Source organism: Aquarana catesbeiana, linkage group LG13 (assembly GCF_042186555.1).
Source record: "Aquarana catesbeiana isolate 2022-GZ linkage group LG13, ASM4218655v1, whole genome shotgun sequence".
Lineage (NCBI taxonomy): Eukaryota > Metazoa > Chordata > Amphibia > Anura > Ranidae > Aquarana > Aquarana catesbeiana.
In genome coordinates, this window is record NC_133336.1 from 46,860,774 (window position 1) to 46,873,700 (window position 12,927).

Here is a 12,927-nt window from a genome sequence, read left to right on the forward strand (position 1 = left end):
TGCACCACACTGCCTTCCACCGCCACTAAGGGGTAAGTGCCGGACCGACCGGCAAACAGTGTGTGTGTGTGTGTGTGGGGGGGGGGGGGTGCAGTGCCGCTGAGTGGGGGGATGGGTGGATGTTTGCTGCTCCTTCCCCCCGAAAAAACAAAAAAAATTTAAAAAAACACACCAGTCGCCACTGGTCAGCTACAAAGAGCAGTAAGGCTCGATTCATACCATGCAGGACACGTTTTCCCGCATTGCGTGTAGGGCATCCCACTCAATATCAATGGGCTTCTCTATAAGCAAGAAATGAGCAAAAGAAGTCCCTGACTCTTTTGAAAAATCGCGCAGCACCAAGACCGTAAGGTGCCCTGGCATGATGCATTTTGATGCATGCATTAGGAGATGCATGGGGGTCACATCTGCTAAAGGGCAAGGTATTTCTGTGCATGTTGGGAAAGCATACAATTTTGCACATGCACAAAGTGTGAACATTGCCGAACCCTGAGCAACCAATCAAAATTACCAATACAAAAGGGGATTCTGATTGGTTCCCTGCTCTTTGCCCTGTTTTATCTCATGGACCTTTAGTACACATGCTGGAGGTTCAATCCTTCAATGTAAATGATCTTTACCAGAGAGAGAGGACCCAGGTGTAGAGTGGGATTAGTGGTGTCACATACCTCCCAACATTTTGAGATAGGAATGAGGGACACCTATTAATGTATGTAGGCATAGGACACGCCCCCTGCCACACCCCCTTAAAGGAGAATTAACCAAAAAAAGGTTAATTAAATCTACAAGTGTTTTTTTTTTTTTTTTTTTTTTTACCAATACTGTTCCTTTATACTGGCTTGTAAAATGTACAAATGCAGCAATTTAGAAATTGGATGAAAGGTTTAGCACTGGGAAACACCTTTTTTTGAAAGATAAAAAGTGCATTTTATATACAATTATATAGATCAGACCAAAATGAGGGACAAATGAGGAGGAAAGAGGGGCAGAGGGACATTGCTCCAAATCAGGGACAGTCCCTCGAAATCAGGGAAAGTTGGGAGCTATGGTGTCATCCAGAAATCTACCATAACAGAGATCCATGTACAGCACAGACACTGCGTACTGCAGCCGATGGGCCTCCCCCATACAGAGAGACAGACAGGATTCCATCCTGAATCAAGGTCAGCCGCAGATTATGAACACATGATGTCTGCTGTGATTCTCCCAAAGCATCATTACATCTTCTTTTATCCTGCCCAGCAAATCTGCCAGCCTTTCATCATGGTGACTCACCACTGAGGACGCTGCATGCAGCACTTAGCACACTCACTACACAAAGGAGCCTCAGCCTGGCCTCCACAACCAGCAGCCTCCAATAACCAGAAGAGTCCCCATCTTCCCATCATCATGGATAAAAGGGGAAAAAATAGGAGTAAATATCAATGAGTGAAAGAGCAAGAGGGGGGGGGGAGGGGAGAGAGAGAGAAAGAAGAGAGAAAAAGAATGAAGTACAGAAAGACAGAAGAGGGGCCTAAGGAAAGCAAGACAGGGAGCAAAAAAGAGGCTGAAGGACACGTGTTAACGTGTTTTATGAAATGCAATCACATGCATTGCATTAATACAGCCCATTCATTATTTATAATCAATAGGCAGCACAGTGGCTTAGTGGTTAGCACTTCTACTTTGCAGCACTGGTGTCCTCGATTCTAATCCCAATCTAACTGTATGAAGTGTCCATGTCCTCCTTGCCCTGGCATTGGGTTTTTTCCCACGCTCCAAATACATCCATTTGGGTTAATTGTACCTAAGCATAAGGAATATGGTGTGTCTGACACCCAGGACTGCTCTAAACAGCAACATTATTTATGATTTTTATTAATATTACTAACAACACAAATAATTATAGCCAGAAAAAACAAACAAAGTGAAAATAGTAATCTTCCCTGAAATAGGTGGTCAGTGGGAAGAATGCTCCTTACATCGGTGGTCACTGTGAAGAATGTTCCTTACATTGGAGGTCAGTGGGAAGAACGCTCCTAATGCCGTGTACACACAGCCGGACTGTTCGACCAAACTTGTCCGACGGAACGAATCCGTCGGACAATTCGACCGTGTGTGGGCTTCATCGGACCTAAAGCGGACCTTTTCTGGCGAAAATCTGATGGACTTTAGATTTAGAACATGTTTCAAATCTTTCCGACGGACTCGAGTGTGGTCGAAAAATCAGTTCGTCTGTATGCTAGTCCGACAGACGAAAACCGACGCTAGGGCAGCTATCGGCTACTGGCTATGAACTTCCTTATTCTAGTCCGGTCGTACGTCATCACGGTTGAATCCGTCGGACTTTGGTGTGATTGTGTGTAGACAAGTCTGATTCGACGGAAGTCCGCCGAAAAGTCAGTTGAAAGTCCGTCAAAGTCTGGTCGTGTGTACACAGCATTACATTGGTGGTCAGTGGGAAGAATGCTCCTTACATTGGTGATCAGTGGGAAGAATGTTCCTTATATTGGTGGTCAGTGGGAAGAATGTTCCTTACATTGGTGATCAGTGGGAAGAATGTTCCTTACATTGGTGATCAGTGGGAAGAATGCTCCTTACATTGGTGATCAGTGGGAAGAATGTTCCTTACATTGGTGATCAGTGTGAAGAATGCTCCTTACATTGGTGATCAGTGTGAAGAATGCTCCTTACATTGGTGATCAGTGGGAAGAATGTTCCTTATATTGGTGGTCAGTGGGAAGAATGTTCCTTATATTGGTGGTCAGTGGGAAGAATGTTCCTTACATTGGTGATCAGTGGGAAGAATGCTCCTTACATTGGTGATCGGTGGGAAGAATGTTCCTTACATTGGTGATCAGTGTGAAGAATGCTCCTTACATTGGTGATCAGTGGGAAGAATGTTCCTTATATTGGTGATAAGTGGGAAGAATGTTCCTTACATTGGTGGTCAGTGGGAAGGATAGCCCCTCACAGTGGTGATCAGTGGGAATAATGCCCCTTACTATGGTGATCAGTGAGTAAAATGCCCTTTACATTGGTGGTCAGTGTAAAGAATACCCCTTACATTGGAGATCTGTGGGAAGAATGACCCTTATACATTGGTAAAAGTAACAAAGGTGCAGCACTTAAAAATTTGGATTGTCAGTCCAGAAATAATGGTCTAAAACAGTCCTTGTGGGAACTCGAGATGATAATAATGATTCAAAAAAAAGATATCCAAAAAGAAGCCTTCACCAACACCTGTTCACACTGCCTTTTACCCCTCAATGTAGACCCTCACTACAGAGGTCAGTTAAGCCTGTTCATAAAGCTCCTGTCGGGGACATGGCATGCACAGATGTGCATTAGCAGGTGCCCGTCTTGCCGGGTGTAGGCTAAAGCCTATGCACAGGAACATTAGCACTAACAGGCAAACGCACATTGGCGCTAATAGACAAACGCATATGCATATGTGCGAAAATACACGCACACATTAGCCATTAATGCTTGCGCCAAATGCCCTATATAAAGATAGCGGCTGCACTAGTGCAGTGCTGTCTGATCTGCAGCTTTACCATGCATCAATTACGTCGTCAAGTTCGTCATTGATGACGAAACGCATAGGGTGGAGTTGTGATGTGTGACGTTATCACGCATCGGGACGTGGCGGCCATTTTGTTGATTGGAAACAATTGGTTTCCTTTTACTGATGCTTGTATTGTCTTTTAAACAAGTGAGTGCAATAACCTTTTATACGGAATACATTTGTGGAATATACTATACCATGATAAGCCCCTTTTATTCCTCCTTGTATGGATGAGAGTAATTCGATTATCATGGGCAGTGGAGCTGTATCCAAGGAGTAGCTGGAGGCATTTTTCAGAGACACCACTCCAGGAGCTTTATAAACAGACTTGACCGACCTCTGTAGTGGGGGTCTACATTGAGGCAGGGGCGGACTGACAACTCATGGGGCCCCCGGGCATTAGGAGATTATGGGGCCCCCAGGCAATAGGAGAAGATTATGGGGCCTCCGGGCAATAGGAGATTATGGGCCCCCTGGGCAATAGGAGAAGATTATGGGGCCCCCGGGCAATAGGAGATTATGGGGCCCCCAGGCAATAGATTATGGGGCCACACAGTATACACACACACAGTATACCCACACAGACACACAATATACACACACAGTATACACACACAGAATACACATATACACACTGAAAAGGTACTGGAGAGGCGGGGCAGATATAATCTTGGGTTTTTTTTTTAAAAAACACAGATTTTTACATACTGTCCCTGGTTTTATTGAGGCTGGCAACCCTGATGGGGCCCCTTAGTGGCATGGGGCCCTCGGGCAGTGCCCGAGGGCCCGAATGGTCAGTCTGCCCCTGCATTGAGGTGTAAGAGGCAGTGTGAACGCGTGTTGGTGAAGGCTTCTTTTTGGATATCCTTTTCCTGAATCATTATTATCATCTTGCGTTCCCACAAGGACTGTTTTAGACCATTATTTCTGGACTGACAATCCAAATTTTTAAGCGCTGCACCTCTGTTACTTTTATTATTGTTGTTCCAGCATATATGTGCTAGCAGCTATTGTAATTTATGTTTTGTAATCATTTAGGTTAATTTTTCTAGCGCAGCCTTTCTGTTTTTTTAAATTATACATTGGTGGTCAGTGGGAAGAATTCCCCTTACATTGGTGTTCAGTGGGAAAAATGACCCTTACATTGGTGTTCTGCAGGAACAATACCCCTTACATTGACCACCAATGAGAACAATGCTACCTGTATAGATAGCTATAAAGATCTAGATATAGCTGTTTGCTCATGGAACCCCTAGAAATCTCTGGAGGAACATAGGTGGAGAAAGGCTGCTCTAAACCAAAGTGCCTGAAAAATCATTCAGCTCTCTGCTGCCATCCTGTGTACATCTCCAGTAATGCAATCTCCATTGCAAACACAGAAGACAATGTAGAGCTGACAAAGGAAATAAGCATGTAATGGGTAAAAATCACAAACAATAACTGTAACATTGTAGCATTTGGCTTCTATTTGTTAGTTTTGTATTCATCACATTGTAGAACTGAAGAGCAGGTGCGAGATTCTCATAAACTGATATCCAACCGTCTGGAAAGGGTGAGTCTACCTCCTTAGAAATTGTGGCTTTGTTTTGATTGTAGGTGAGAAATAGATTATAGAGCTGCATGATTAATCGTTAAAGAATTGAGATTGCGATTCTACCCCCCTCGCGATCTTAACACAGCATTTTCTCGATTCAGTGCAGAGAGTCCTCTGCTCAAGCCAACAGCTGCCAAAAACCCAAAAACAACCAGACAGCTTGCCAAGTTTATTACAACATCGTTCAGGCGAGATAAAGAGAAACATTGTAACATTTCCTTCTTTTAGATGAAAGGAATGAACTTTGGTCTGTAAATGAGGGAAGTTTAACTACTTAAAGCAGCAGAGTTCCACACGTTTTTTCGTTTGTTAAAAGTCAGCAGCTACAAAAAGTGTAGCTGCTGACTATTAATAAACAGACACTTACCTGTCCCACGGTCCAGCGATGCGGGCCCCTGGAGCCTCGCTCCTCTCTCCCTCATCTCCGCCGGCGCCGTCATAGCAACTGTGGGCACCCCGGCTGTGACAGCTTTCGGCTTCACGGCCAGGTGCGCACTGCGCATGCGCGAGTTGCGCTGCGCTCTGCTAGTGGCCAGGCTATCGCAATTGCAGAGAGGGAGCGGTCGCCACAGGAAGTCCCACTCTAAACTAGGTACACCCCCCCCCCAAAAAAAAATGACATGCCAAACGTGGCATGTCAGGGGGCGAGGAGTACTTAAAGTGGAAGTTCCACTTTTGAGTGGAACTCCGCTTTAAAGACTAAATCTTTTTCTGACACGTGTTGCTTACAAGTTAAAATCAGTAATTTTTGCTAGAAAATTAATTAGAACCCCCAAACATTATATATTTTTTTTTTAGAATAGACCCTAGAGAATAAAATGGCTATTGTTGCAATATTTTATGTCACACTATATTTGCGCAGCGGTCTTTCAAAAGCAATATTATTGGAAAATATACACTTTAATGAATTTAAAAAAAAACTAAACAGTAAAGTTAGCCAAATTTTTTTGTATAATGTGAAAGATGATGTTACGCCACAAGAATCGCGATCTTTATTCTGCAGCTCTAGTAGATTATTATTATTATTATTATTATTAACAACGACTGTATTTGATTTTCAGGCCATCAGTCCTCTATTAGATTTAGGAGTACCAGTACAGCCGACCATACAATAAACAACGTAATTGTACAATCTTCTTTAGATCTACCAACTATATAATGTAAGGCCTCGTTCAGAGGGGAGCTCCTGCCACCCCTTTGAAAAGCGATCCACTTTGTACCATGTACTTGTATGAGAAAATACCCTGCTCTCTTTGTATTGCTTCCTTTATGTGAAATCCCTGGTGTTCCTGCCAGTTCTCCTGCTTTCCTATTAAAAACTGACCACACTAAGCAAGAGAGCACACTGTGATCGGTTCTCTAGCTATGCTGGGAACTCAGTATGCTCTCCTCCATTGATCAGGCTTGTCCTGACACACTTCCCCTGTACAGCCCTTCACTGGGACGCTCAGTGTGCTGCTGCTTCTCCTCCCCCCCAGCTCTTATGCTGTGGAGAACAGAGGGAATGTGATCACTTATTAAAAAAAGGAAAAAAGATATTTATAATGTTGTTTGTGTTTTTTGTTTTTTTTTTACATCTAAACAAAACTGTTTTGCCTTTCATTTCTATTTTAAACTGAGTGTTTTTTTTTTTCTTTTAACAAGGTGATCGTTTTACAATAACTTTAACTCCAGAGGATTAGGCATAAGGTGAAATACATAAGGAAGAATTGCAGGTATGGCTATTTTTACATTAAAGACATAGCTCCCAACTGTCCCTGATTTGGAGAAATGTCCCTCTGTCCCTCTTTCCTCCTCATTTGTCCCTCATTTTGGTCTGATCTATATAGTTGTATATAAAATGTACGTTTTATCTTTTAAAAAGTGTTTCCCAGTGCTAAAACTTTCACCCAAATTCTAAATTGCTGCATTTGTAAATTTTAAAAGCCAATATAAAGGAATAGTAGTGGTAAAAAAAAGGCCCTTGTGGATTTAATTAGCCTTTTTTCAGTTAAGTCTCCTTTTAAGAGGGTGTGGCAGGGGCGTGCCCTATGCCTATATATGTTTGCTAGTAGGTGTCCCTCATTCCCATCTCAAAATGTTAGGAGGTATTTTAGAGAGGAACTGCAGTCTGCTCACATAATTTGTAATAAAAAACATCTTTGTCATTCTGAAGTTTCCCTCCAACCACTTTGTATATTATTTTATATATACTGTGATTCTGTACTTGCCACATATGCTGCAGAAATCTCCCTCCACTGAGTCTGGCTGCAACCATTTTAACTGTGGGCAGCTGAAGCTGCTGCCTGTTCACTTCCTGGATTCACGCAGACGCACCTCCAGCTCTGCAGCTCTCATTGGCCCTCTTAGGACTCATCCCCCCTCCCTTCCTGCCAAACTCATGCACATGCTCAGTTTTCAGTGAGTTTTTATGGCTGAGAATTTCGTCCCTATCACATCTGAGCAGTCCATGTGACTATAGAGTCACACATATGGGCGTATACACAGTGGTAAATGACAGCCCACTCCCTCCCTCCCTCCCTCCTCCTCCTCCTCCCCCTCCATGCCCACTAACCAGCTAAACACAATGGGGGGGGGGGAAATTACATGTAGATTAGTGGATGCTTCACCTCCCTCATATTTTAAGGCACAGGATGGAGGGGGGTGACACAGCCTGTGACTGGCAGAAATCCACCCACACCATGTTATTTCCACAAAATAATAAAGATTTGATGTCAAATATATTTTTATATGACAATTTTAAACAGTTTATTGATATTAATTTTACTCTATATTCCAAAGGCTGTTTTTTTTAACCTGTGACCAGCAGCAGAGGACTAGAAACTCCTCCCGATTATGTTTCTCTAAAGACAGGCTGGGAAAGATCCGGGTCATGTGGCAGCTGTATATCGATTAGGACAAAGGTACTTATATTTTTTAAAATGTATTATTATTCTTAAAATAATTACAATGCCATCATCCATACACAGAAATAGAAGGCACAATGTAAATGAATTACACTGTGTGTGTTTAGTATCACTTTAAATCATATCAGGCCATCTTTCAATGCAGTCATTCTGATATAAAACCCTTAATAGTCATTTGTATTTAAACCAGAGTCCAAATTAAATGCCAACATCAGTCCTGGGTTTACACGTTCTGCCACTGAGCGTATGGGGCCGATGAATAGACATCTGTAATCCGCAGTCTTAAAGGGGAACAAAAAGTCATTGTGATTCAGTAAGAAGCTGAGAAAAAAAAAGATCTACCCTCAGCAAGAGGAATTACACTGGATAATAATCCTGTTATATTTTCTTTTAATACAGAGAGCTATTTATTATGCTGGATCTCCTTCCTAAAATTGTATTATCAATGAATAGAGAGAACTGTAGGCCCCCCTCTTAAACGGATTAGAGCAGCTGTCAGAGAAGTTCTTCTATTTTACCTTCAATGAACCAGAGATGAAAACTGTCACTCAGCACATTTCCCTGAAGTTGCAGCTGCCTGTAGAGCTGGAAGTGACCTTTAGGTGGCAGCAATGAGAGTCAGATTTTTATCTTATATATCATGCCAAGCTAGTGTTCCCCCTGCCTTATTTATCCATTGTGTGTGTGTGTGTGTGTGTGTGTGTGTGTGTGTGTGTGTGTGTATATATATATTGCCAAAAGTATTGGGACACCTGCCTTTACACACACAAGCTTTAATGGTATCCCAGTCTTATGCCCCGTACACACGGTCGGATTTTCCGATGGAAAATGTACGATCGGAGCGTGTTGTCGGAAATTCCGACCGTGTGTGGGCTCCATCGGACATTTTCCATCGGATTTTCCGACACACAAAGATGGAGAGCAGGAGATAAAATTTTCCGACAACAAAATCCGATCGCGTCAATTCCGACCATGTGTGGCCTGTTCCGACGCACAAAGTGCCACGCATGCTCAGAAGAAATTCCGACACGGAACAGCTCGTTCTGGTAAACTTAGCGTTCGCAATGGATACAGCACTTTCGTCACGCTGCAATGTTAAAAATGGTTTAATACAGCGCACTCTCTTCTTCTTTATAATGTGACAAGAATTAAGTTTTGCTGCTCATATTCACACAGACTTCTCACAAACTTATTTCGTTACTATTTATCGGGATTCCCTCAATATATTTTGATTTCTCACATCTGACAACATAATTTGGTTGTTTTTTTGTTTTTTTTATTTGGCTTTAATGTAGATTCTTTTTTTTGTGTTTGTATTTTTTTGAAGGGTGTTATTTTTTTTTTTTTTGGATTTTTATTTGTACTCCCGAAAATGTTTGTGTGTGTTTTTTGTGACAAGTTCCCACAACAACATTGGTATGTTGTTCTATTTAATCTGTAGGAGATTGTTTGGTGTTGTTGTCCCTTGTTAATTTCACATTTTATGTTAGAAATGTACCTGAATCGTCACCAACAAACACACACACAGGAGAGTAGAATTTCCCAAAAAAAATTTTATTAAGGGCTCACAACTAAATAAAGAGGGAGGCAACGCTGGAGAAACTGCAGAAGTGGGTGAAGCCTTGGACCCCCAGATCAGACATCAATAATTTTAAATCAAAATTGGTGGCCTGAGGAGTCCATATCTAAGGGAGTGCAGTCTGGTCCAGAAGTCCCAGAGATCAGGAAAGCAGCAGATGACATCTGTGTCCCCAGGCTGTGGTCATACAAGAGACTGCAGCTTTTGTCAGACCAGATTGAACCCAGGGCAATCACTCTCAGGTCTTCTTTCCACGCTTCCTTCCACGCGGTGGCTCTGGTGGTGGAGTTGTGGCAGCAGGAGGAGGAGGAGGAGGAGGATGGTCCAACTCAATGACGTCGGTCTTGGGTGTTAGTTCCCCACTCACCCCCTTACGTAGGACTTTATACAGAAGGTCCTCACAGAGCTTGCGTTGACCCTCCTGCATGCCCTGCAGTTTGGTGGCAGCCATGCAGGCAAAGGCCTCTTCAGGAGTGGGTAAGGCTCGTAGGGACGCCGAAGCCTCCTGAATTAGCCTGAACGCAGAATCCTGCACGGGACTCGGAGTCGTCTTCCTGGCTCTTTTATATGGAAGGCGGAGGGGAGGAACCTGAGATTCAGTCAGGCTTCGACTTGTCCCAGGCTTCTCTTGGCTGACACTTAGCCCCGCCTCCTCCTGGCTGCCACTAACCCCCGCCTCCTCCTGACTGCCACATTCCACAACCTCCTCCTGGCTGAGGTCTTCCTGTGTATGAAAAAGGGACATAGCTTTAGTTTTTTATTCATCAATCACACACAATTGTCACCTCCTGACTTTTGCAAATTGAATGTTAACAAATATAACAGACTATCATTCTGAGCCCAGCATTTTTCATTCTTGTCCCAAATTTGGATGCCCACTACTGTCTATTGATATGTAAAACACTTTTTTCAATCAGCAATTAGTGATCAATAATAACATCTAGTAAACATCATTTATTTATTGCCCAGAAATCTGTAGAAGAATGCTATACCTGACTCCAGCTGGGCTCTTCCACTTCTTCCTGGCTGGAAGGCCCAGGTTGGACATCGGAAGCCTCAGCTGGGGTGGAAGGAAGAGTGGAGAGGGATTCCCTGACTTCAGTGTGGTCTGACAGAAATCGCAGTCTCTCATAGTACCACAGCCTGGGGACATAAACGTCATCTGCTGCAGCTCCGGATCTCTGTGAATCTGTGACCTTCTTGCGCTCCCTCAGAAAAGTGCTCCTCAGGCCACCAATTTTGGTTTTTAAATAGGGGATGGTTGCTGTGGGGACCACCGGCTTCACCAACTCCAGCAGTTTCTCCAGCGCTGCCTGCCTCTTTTGTTTATGATTATAATGAGGATGTCTCACTTGCCACAGACAGGGCAGCTCCCTGTACTTGTCTATGAACAGGGGGAGGAAATTGTGGTCGTTGAACCCATCCATTTTCTCTGCAAGACACAACACAAGACAAACCCTAATGTCAGGCAAAACTCCCCTAATCTTGTTACAATATAGGCTTCCATTTCGAAGCAGTATAGGCCCAAGTTTAGATCCTACCTTCCTTATCACGATCGGCGCCTCCGATGCTCCTTCCTCCGCTCACAGATCGTACGTAAGACGCACGCGTGTTACGCTTTATACATACACACTGCACATGCGTGTAACTCCGCCCGCCCCTGACGTTCTTTCTAGTCTAGTCCCCGCCCCTTTTCGTTCGGCGCAGTGGGGGAAGAGCACATTGGGGATACACAGCAGGATCGTGATAATTGTAGCAACGAGGAGGAGGAGGAGGAAAGCCCGCATCCGGAAACGTCCCGATCCAGAAGGAGATTTCAGGCCTCAAATATTTCCTTTGGGGAGATGTTGGAGATGGTCGACATCCTGAAGAAGGCCGACTATGATGGAAAGTATGGGCCTTACCCCAACCCCAATGTCAGAAAGGCCAAGATCATGGCGAAAGTGGTCAGGAGTCTGCACCGGAAATTCGGGGTACGACGATCGAAAGATCAGCTCAGGAAGCGGTGGTCGGACCTCAAATTACGAGAACATGAGCAGTACAGAAAGATCCGGAGAGTGCTACAAAAAAGTAAGTAGTTGTGCTGTGTTCCTATTCTTTTGATGTTTATTACGTTCGTGCTGCTCCATGTGCTTTTAGGAACTGTTGTACAGTTTAAAATGGCAACTTTCATGTTCATGGGCACATTATTCGTTCGTATCAAACATTTTTCTTTCGGACTATAAAATACCATTGTTTAGGCCATATGCATTTGGCCACCATTTTTACGCCCTATACTTGTCTTAAAAGAATTTGGTTGTGTAGATGGCTTTGTTACTAGAATGAAATGCAAACTAGATTCTGTGTACGGAGAGGACACTGAGCAGCTGTTTTCACATCTGGACACTGGAGCACTAGTGTGGGACACAAGAACACCATTTTTATTAGGGGGCCACACAGGTGCTCCCGTGTATACTACAGGGGGGGCTACATCTGTGAAGCTTGTACCAAACAGGTAAAGTATTGCAGCTTGACAAAGGACACAGAAAATGCTACATTTTGGAACTCTGCTAAAATTGCCACTTGTACCCCACTTCCAAGCAATGTTTCCTATTTATAGTTCTGCCATCAAATATCTGTGTGCTAATTATACCATTTTGTTTTACATAGGGGAGAAAAGACTCGGAGGACACCCCTCATCCAAGGAGACCAGAGCCCACACCCCTCTGGAAGAAGGGGAAATCCCCCCAACACAAGCTGAGCAGGAGGATGAAGACGTGGTGGAAATAGTCACCACAACAGGTGAGTGTCTGCGACCACAGGCTCAGGTAAGAGATGGATGCCGGCGTATTTTTGAGACCTAATTTTTTTGGGGGGTTCCTCTCTTTTTAGGTGATCGTGATGTTGTGGATCCAGATCCTTTCACATCCAAAAGTGCCCAGATCCTGATCGGGGAGATCATGGGGTGTAATTTACAATTGGAAAACATCAAGAAAAACATCAATGATGTTATTCCAAAAAATAAAAACATCATTGATGTTTTGGGGCGAGTTTAAAGCCCCTCCAAAACCCTTTGTTTTTTGGTGTGCTACAATGTGCAAAATGTTTTTGTGATTTTTCACAAAGCCAAATTTGGAGGATGCACACAGTGTGTCAACATGCGCTATCTGCCATCACGGGAGATCAATGGACGCATTTTGGGGGTGCAAACCTTCATCAATAATAAAGTAGCTGAGAGGAAGGGGTTCCTCCCCAAAACACGTCCCTTGATCCCCCGTGATGGCAGCTAGCACATGTTGAAATTCATAAATTGGTGTGCAAC